We start from the raw sequence: 9,223 nt of genomic DNA, 5'->3' as shown, positions 1-9,223 counted from the left end.
CCCCAAACATCATTTTAAACCCGGAAGCTGAAATTAGCTGACAAAAGCTCAAAATTATCCAGTTTACCTCACAACTAAAGCTGACAGGTGCTAACATTGTCTTTACTGATGCTCAACACACACACACACACACACATCTGTCAGAATCTCAAAATAAGTACTCAAGGGTTTTGTGAACCTTTAAACATTAATCAAATGTGTGTCAAGAGAGAGCATAAATCACATTTAGGTTGTTAGAAAGTGCTTTACAAGAATAAGATACAGAACAGGAAAACAAACAAATAAATAAATAAATAAATAAATAAACAGCTATATACAAATGTTTTTGAAGTAGCTATAGTAGTGTAGAAGTAGCTATATACCCATTTGTGAATTAATTCACTATGTAGCTGACATGCAAAATCTTTGTGTTTTCCAGATTTTTTTAAGATTAAAATGTCAGATTGAGAAGCAGGTCTAAATTTTTTCAGAAACATATATGGTGGCATTGTTTTATTGTATTGGTTACTGAACGTTTGTTTTCAAAAAAACTCTGAGTAAATTTTTGTCATTCCTAAATACAATACTACACGTTTCCTCATACGTGTTATTTCTTATAAATCCACCAGAGGCCGCTGTGTACATTTCTGCGTATATTAACGTCCTTCTCATGCGCATCCTTGAGAGAAATTGGTCAGCTTGTCGTGCATAATATATCAACTTGATTTTGGGTGACCCACACAGCTCCTTCCTTAAACCAAAATCATAAGTGTTTTTAAAAGCAAACAATAAGAGGATACCACATACTTATAAAGCAACCTTATGCTGATTTTATTTTATTTTTTTAATAATTATTCTTTCATGGTTTTTGTAATCATACTTTGTCGGATTTGAACCTCTGTCTGCTCTGCTCTGCATACCAAGTCTAGTTTTGTTTGCAAACAATACAAATACGCCTGAAAAGCCAGCCATACGGAACTACACAGCAAAATATGGGGACCCAAAACAACTCTATGGGTGTTAATTTCAACACTTTGAAAGTGTCTCATGGGGTCCACTCAAAACAGAGTTAAATCAACACTTTCAAAAGGGTTGGCACATTGACACCGAAGTAAGGGTTAATTCTAACTCTGGGCAGAGTTAAAAATGTAACTATATTTAACACCGCCTGGTAGTCATTTTTTTACTACAATATATAGTTATTTTATTCAACTCTCTTGAGTGTAAATATGGTAAAAAGGTCAAATAGACTGTAAATTACAAAAGAAAAAACATTTTATTTGATAACATTCACCACTTCAACAATTCATTCAGTTTTTAAAATGCAACAATGTCAAATATGCTTTAAATGTTTTATTAGTACAGACAGTATCAACAAAATATGTATGACCAGTGCTCAAAAAGGCTGTTTCAGTCCTTTAGTCCAAACTTGATGTTTCATCAGAGCAATTTGAAAGTTCAATATATCGTCACTCATAGTTTTCTTCTGAACTCATAGTTTTCTTCTGAAATTACATTTTAAACTACTTGGCGTGCAAATCTTTCACTTCTGGTGTTTCCTTGGTCCTCCATATCAAACACGGCAGTTTAAATGAAGGTATAAATGCTGTAAACTTGTGTAAAAACAAACTTGAGCTAGGAAATCTCATCAAGCATGTCCTGTGAATGAAGTGCTTCCCAGCCACAGGATGACCTTTTTATCCATGACGATGTAGCAGCTGCTGATCGCTCGTCTGGTGGTTCCTGATGCACGGATATAGGGTGATGCTCATCTAAGAACTCTTCAAGACTCCAGCATGACAAAGAAAAATGTTTGAAAATAAAATTGCAATCAAATTCTATGATATATTTAAAAGAACATTTAAAGTAAATAAAACATTCAAGAAATCTAAACTCACCTTTTGAAAATCTTCATGATGATCCACAACTTGACTCTCCCAGCTGGTTGAGGTGACAGGATATGGAAAAGTAGAAAAAACACATATATCACTGTTGGATCTCCAAAAACAATTAGGTTAACCACTATGACTAGAACTGGAAAAACAGGCAGCTGTCTGTCCAGAATCCTGAATTTAACACAACACTTGGAGCAAAATTTAGAGGAGCTTCATTATCTATCATTTAGTGATGCTGACTTCCCCAAAATATTGGCCACAGTGTAAAAAATATTCATAAACTTACAGTTTTATGTAAGTGTGTGCGTGCGTGTGTGTGCGCGTGTGTGTTTACTAGATTCAACTTGTTAGGCCCTTTCAGGTCCAGTATTGACGCCACCTTTCCTGGAGTCTAGCAGATGTTTCAAGTCCAAATATAATCTAAAATATTAGGATAAGCAGAAGAGGAAAAGTGCAAAGCAAAGAGCAAAACATTATTTAAGTAACAGTTCACCCACAATACAAAACTTATCACCTTCATGTCATTTGTTATTCTTTAATGCTCTAATACCCTCTCAGCTTATTGTGAAACAAATACAGAACTTTATCAAACATACCTTCATTATTATCACCACATATGACCAAGAAGGTGTGATTGTTAATTTCACCAACTCTGGAAATACACCATCCGTCTCTAATCAGCCACCGTCACAGGGTCTTGTGTTATTGGATAGAGAACTGTGGCTGTAAAAAAACAACAACACATTAGTATCAAACACATATGCATAACCTTCAGATAAAAAAGAGAGATAAACATCACAAAGTATACCTCACACTTTTTCAGATATCTTTTGATTCAGATGTTGATTATTGATAATAAATCTACAAATCAAACCTGCATCATCTTTAGGCTGCACAAATATGAATCAGTTGATTAATTTTACAGACAGGTGGCTGTTTACAACGCACTAAATTGTCTTTAATAAAACGGAAATGTTGTGTACATGCTAGGTTTAGTCTATAAGCACAATATCATGCGGGAGAAAAAGTTTTACTAAGATGTTCCTGACTACAGAAATAGCCTAACTTACTAACGTCAGACATCCCGAGTTGGGAAAAGTCATTTTCGGGGGATACAGAGTTGATTTGCGGGAGGTAGCGGGAGAGATGGGTACCTGAAGAGCGGTGGGGGTGATGAGTTGCGCGCGAACGTACCTGAAGAGCGGTGGGGGTGACTTGCGTGCGACGTACCTGAAGAGCTGGGAGGGATGCGGTGGAGAGGGGTGTGCAAAGTGTTTAATGACCGGGCGGGAGACGCGCGATTTCCGGGAGATTATCATTCATTTGCGGGCATCTACTTGGGCATCTGGGAATCTCTGTGCATTTGCGGGATAACGTTAACGTTAGTCCCGCAACTTCCGGGAGACTTCTGTAACGTTAAATGTCCGAGAAAGTGCAAACGCGGTCATTTACAGACATTAATGTTAACATTCCGACTTTAATGGTTGTCAACACTTAATATAATTCAAGCGTACGTTATCACGCGAGTCTATGGACTAACAGTATATAGACAGCCACGAATGAACCAGTTTAAAAGGGCCGCGGTGTTTAAAATAACCAAATTAACATACACGAATAACAAACAATCATATGTTTTAGTCAGGAAGCCTTTTACAAGTAAGCATGTGTTGATTTACTCACCAGATATGTTTTAGAAACTCTCCAGAGCTTATGGAAACCGTCCTGTGTTGCCGTTAGCAGCCGGACAGAGTAGGCTAACGTTAGGCGGCTCCGGGGATTCCCTCGCTAGTTTGCTTCGAATTAAAGGAGAAGTGTCGATTTTATTTTACAGATGGGTAACAACGCACAAAATGGCATTAAGCGTGACAGAAATGTGTTGAACATGTACATTTGATGTTTTAATGCACTTTGTATGTGTGAGCATATATAAAAACATTCTTGAAAAGAAGTCAATAGTAATGCAGTTAAGCTAGATACACAAACGACCATGTATGAACCGCAGAAGTTTAAAATTGTCACTCCATTCTAAAGTTAATAACTTAACAATATGTTTACAACTGTATTTCCTTAAAGAAAGTCAGTAAAATACCAACATTTAGGTAGTTTGACTCACCAGTTGCTGTTCTAAACCTCAAATGGAAAATGGCGTCTGGAAAATTCTTCAGGGGCTGCATGAATTCCCGGATGTTGGAAATAACACCACCAAGTGTGGAAAAGATAACTCCTTGATTTCGCACTGAATAAAATCAATTCTAACTCTTATTATATTCATTTATCAAAATCTAACTCTTTAAAGTCAACACTTCACTCTGAAATGCTTCAACACCGAGAATTTAACTCTGATGAATTTGCTGTGTAAGCAGTCATCATTTACAGGGCAAATTCCAATGTGAAAGTGAGTACTTCATTAACATATAATATAATCTGTAGACCTAAACCTAATAAGCGATGGTACAGTATAAAAGTTTTTTTTATCTCTTTAATGTTCATTTCAGCTGACTATTACAACAGAACAGAGTGTTATGTGTAGGCAAATTTATGTAGTTTTTTGAAAATGACTGAAACCAGTTTGTAATTCATATGAAAAAACAACATCACTCACATCTAATCTGTTCCTTAACGCAGCGAGCTGTTATTCGTTAAGACTGCATCATTGAATCAGTGAGTGGAATCTAAGATGAATCCATTAAGAAAGAAAAAATCTAATTAAATCATTCATAATTTATGTGCATGTATAATATGTTGTATTAAGTGGTATAACTCGTGTCTTTGCACGGGGCTCATTTGGAGGTATTGCAGTTGTGGAGCAAAAGCTTTCAGTTGGTGTCCGGTGCACTCTCGGGCAAACGTGGAAGACACGAGAGGTCACGTCCCTGTGAAGTTCTGTGGTAATGAGCACATGTACTCTGGTGTCTGACAAATGACCCTCACTGCAACTGAGATTTCTTAGCATGCCTCCTGACCTGTGAAACCGCAGATCAAAAGCCCAGGAAAGAGAAGGCACTCATGAGAATCACCGACACATCATCATTATTGTACATAGAGGGAGGCTCTGGGGAAGAGCAAACAGAGGCACCATGGGTCCAATTGCTGCGTTTAATTAACATTACATCTCGCTAGATTTTGAACATTCGGTAAATCAATGAAATATCTACTTTATTAAACACCTCAGTTAATGATTATTCATTCATTTTCTTTTCGGTCTAGCCCCTTTATTAATCTGGGGTCACCACAGCGGAATGAACCGCCAACTTACCCAGCATATGTTTTACGCAGCAGATGCCCTTCCAGCTGCAACCCATCACTGGGAAACACCCATACACTCTCATATACTATGGAGAATGAGATGCGTCTGGATGCAGACCTGGTGCAGTGCAATCTGAGCTGCATCCAATGCTTTTCAATGCGCTCACCTAACCCCTCCCCTAACCCTACTCTTCACAGTGACGTCACTCACTTCTTTGTGTGCATTGTGTCTGACATTGCATTGCTGAGTGATGCGATCTCAGCTTGCATCATAAAGGCTGTGTCCAGATACTATTGTGGACAATTTAGCTCACCCAATTCACCTATAGCGCATGTCTTTGGACTTGTGGGGTAAACCGAAGCACCTGGAGGAGACCCAAGCAAACACAGGGAGAACATGCAAACTCCACACAGAAATGCCAATTGACCCAGCTGAGGCTCAAACCAGTGACCTTCTTGCTGTGAGGCAACAACGCTACCCACTGTGCCACCGTGCTGCCAGTGATTATACAACATTAGTTTAATGTGTTAGCAGTGAGCAGTTTGTTTTCGAAAGCATTAATGAACCCTTTTTACATTTCCGGGTTTTTCAGTTGTGGAGGTCATCATAGTTATAATACTAATAATTCCTTACATTTATAGAGCGCTTTTCTGGGCACTCAAAGCAATTTACACAATTGGGGGGGGATCTCCTCATTCACCACCAGTGTGCAGCATCCACCTGGATGACGCGACGGCAGCCATTTTGCACCAGACCACACACCACACACCTGCTGATTGGTGGTAAGAAGACAAAGTGATGAAGCCAATTATGGTATGGGGAGGCCATGATGGACAGAGGCCAGTGGGCGGATTTGGCCAGGATGCTGGGGTGAAACCCCTACTCTTTTTCGAAGGACATCCTGGGATTTTTAATGACCACAGAGAGTCAGGACCTCGGTTTAACGTCTCATCCGAAAGACGGCGCTCACTGAGCAGTAAAGAGCCCCTATTCTGGGGAATTAGGACCCACACAGACCACAGGTTGGGCGCCCCCTGCTGGCTTCACTAACACCACTTTTGGCAGCAACCTAGTTTACCTAGCAACCTTGGTACTGACCGGGCGCAGCCCTGCTTAGCTTCAGCGGGTGACCGTGTGAGAGTTGCAGAGAGCTAGCTGCCGGCTAACGTAAAATGCAGTACAACAAATATTGCTTTTAAAATCCTATTTGCTGAAATAATAAAAGAATGGTGTTAACAAGACTCAGAAAAAAGGGAAAAAATGCGTAAGGCTGAAGAGAAAACAATGTCAAATTTACTGTCCAGCCAATGAAGTGGTATTTCGTTTTATTTATTTATTTATTTATTTATTTATTTATTTATTTGTAATTTTATGCAAAGATGATATAATAAATGCATATTAATGTTTATAAATGTAAAAAAAACAATCAAATATTGATTATCTCTTTATGACCACAGTGTATCTATCTTCTGATGGCTACTTCCAGCAGGATAACACGCCATGTTGTAAAGTGTGAACCATCTCAGACTGGTTTCTCAAATGGCCTCCACAGTTATGCAATAGAGTACTTTTGGGATGTGTAGGAACAGGAGATTTGCATCATGGATGTGCAGCTGACAAATCTGCAGCAACTGCGTGATGCTATCATGTCAGTGTGGACCAAAATCTCAGAGGAATATTTCCAGTACCTTGTTGAATCTATGCCACAAAGGATTAAGGCAGTTCTGAAGGCAAAATTGGGGTTTCAACCTGGTAGTAGTTCAGTGTACCTAATAGAGTGGACGGGGAGTGTATGTAATAAATGTAATAATTAAAACTTCAAAACATATTACTAAATGCTGGACTCTCTCCATATAAGTTTCGTTCATTGTTTTTTCATATTAACTAATTAACTATTTCTAACAAATTATTTCTTAATGTGAAGTGTTACTGTTATGTATTATTATACCTAATGTATTAGTCACAAACTCATAAAACAGATTAACTAAATTAGGTTGCATGGTGTTCTTTTTTAATTATTAAAAATCATTATTAAAACAACGTTGGCAAGCTTCTTATTTTGAGCAATTCAGTCCTTCACATCATTGTTTTCCTTTTATATAATTTCGTTTTGCCTTTACAATCGTGTTCAGACAGCTTTCAATAACAATGGCTGATCACAGCATAAGAGAAAAAATGCTTGACAATCAGTTTGCCTCTGGGCATTACCCAAGACTCATAAAAGATTCATAAAGGATTAAATAAGGACTATGAATAATGTGTCGGATAGAGAGGCATTGTGTAACAACGTCCAATTTCGGCACTTGAGTGATGGCTTTTAGAGGATCACTAATGGAAACTGGATTATACATCTAGGAAGAATCCAAGACAAGCCAATGCTGGAATGCACTTGTGTGTTTGCCGAACTTAATAGGGCCTATCAAAAAGGAATCAATCTTTCCTTGATCAATTTGAGATGAAAGTGCGCTATGAAAACACACAGTACGTTTCAAAAAGTAAAACATATTCCAGCCCAAAAAAAGATCTAAATTTCAAAATCTTAATTTTACATTGGGTGTTATTAAACTGTAAATGTAAAGATTGTGCATTTCTGAGAAAAGGAAACTCTTGTCACTTTAATTTAAGGTACAAATCTTACTATTAACAAGCCTTAATTGTGATTTTTGCTTTAATAAACTCCTAATTTGCTGTCTATTAATTGTTATTAAAGAAGACCTATTATACCTGATGTCAGCCGTTCATTCCACTGTGGTGACCCCAGATTAATATAAGGACTAAGCAAGAAAATGAATGAATGAAGTCTCTGATGTCTTTAGAGTGTTTATGTGTTATGATCACCAGCAATCTAGCAGTTAGAGACCACTGGAAACTACAATTATGTCACTGAACTGAACTACAAATCCCAGAAGTCATTGCTTCAATCTCTCCTGCCATAGCTGACAGTTATCTGGACACTGACACACACACAGCTGAAACTCCTTTGATTACCTGGACTATATAAACATCACACTTTCACGCAAACTTAGCTGAGTCTTGTTATCCTGTAGGTCCACAAAACGTTAATCCTGTCTAGTCTTTCTGTGTTTTGATCATTGCCTTGTTTTCCTGTCATTAATTCTTTGCCGGCTGTGACCATTCGCAAAAAAATGTATTTATTGACTACGATCTTGGATTACCTTCATGCACCTGTTTGTTACCTGTTTGACCGTTGCCTGCCTGACTACTTTTATTAATAAACTGTGGATCCTTAACTCCATTGTGCAGTGTCCAAACCTTATAGAAGACTCAGCCAAGTTTGTGTGAATGTGTGGTGTGTATATATAGTCCAGGTAATCAATGAAGATGAGTTTCACCTGTGTGTGTCAGTGTTCGGATGACTGTCAGCTGTGGCAGGGGCGATTGGAACAATAACTTCTGGGAATTGTAGTTCAGTTCAGTGGTAGAAGTGTTGTTCTCCAGCAATCTTCAACTGCTAGATCGCTCTTTATCATAAGAGAATTTAACATTTCTGCTCAAAATACACAACAAATAATTTTTTATAACTCTTTGAAACTGCCCCTTTTAAGTTTTAATCATAATTGTGCCATTTTGGTGACTGTAGCTTTAAGTTTAAATGAGATTGTGGTCTTTTCAAAAAGGGCAGAGCTACAGGTGCCCGTGAATCAGCATAGTGGCAGATTCAAAACCAAGACTAACTTCCTATGCTAATGAGGGAGAGATTGTCACTCATGGGCGGGGTTTTTCCACTCTGATGACATGTACAAAGGGAGAATGCCAATCAAAGTGTTTCTGCAGACTGTTTTTATTGTGTGATTATAAAAAAAAATATATATAATAATATTTATTTACCAATAGAAGCTGGTTATATTTACAGACAACACACAATTGTTTAAACCCCTTTTAAAAGATTTTTTTTGCATAATAGGTTCTTTTTAAGGCAGCAGGCTTTGGTATAAGGTTGGGGATGTAGAATAGGATTGTGGAGAATATGTACTTTATAAGTAACTTTTACATATTATTTATACTAATAAATGCCATTTCCTAATTTAAGGCAGGTAATAAAGCCAGCAGGTTATAATGAGAATTGCTACTTTAACTAAAG

At 37.7% G+C, this 9,223-nt stretch overlaps 1 long non-coding RNA gene across 1 annotated transcript; it reads right to left on the bottom strand.

The window, feature by feature from the left end:
* Positions 1-1,877: 1,877 nt before the first annotated feature.
* On the bottom strand, positions 1,878-2,523 carry LOC103909269 (uncharacterized). The gene is made up of 3 exons (XR_012395312.1): positions 2,471-2,523; positions 2,209-2,294; positions 1,878-1,920 (listed from the first exon to the last, which is right to left on the bottom strand). It is a non-coding gene; the product is annotated as an uncharacterized lncRNA (long non-coding RNA).
* Between the last annotated feature and the right edge of the window lie 6,700 nt (positions 2,524-9,223).

Source organism: Danio rerio, chromosome 19, assembly GCF_049306965.1.
Source record: "Danio rerio strain Tuebingen ecotype United States chromosome 19, GRCz12tu, whole genome shotgun sequence".
In the NCBI taxonomy this organism is placed as follows: Eukaryota; Metazoa; Chordata; class Actinopteri; order Cypriniformes; family Danionidae; genus Danio; species Danio rerio.
Note: the sequence above shows the minus strand (reverse complement) of the source record. Positions and strands in the feature narration are given on the sequence as shown.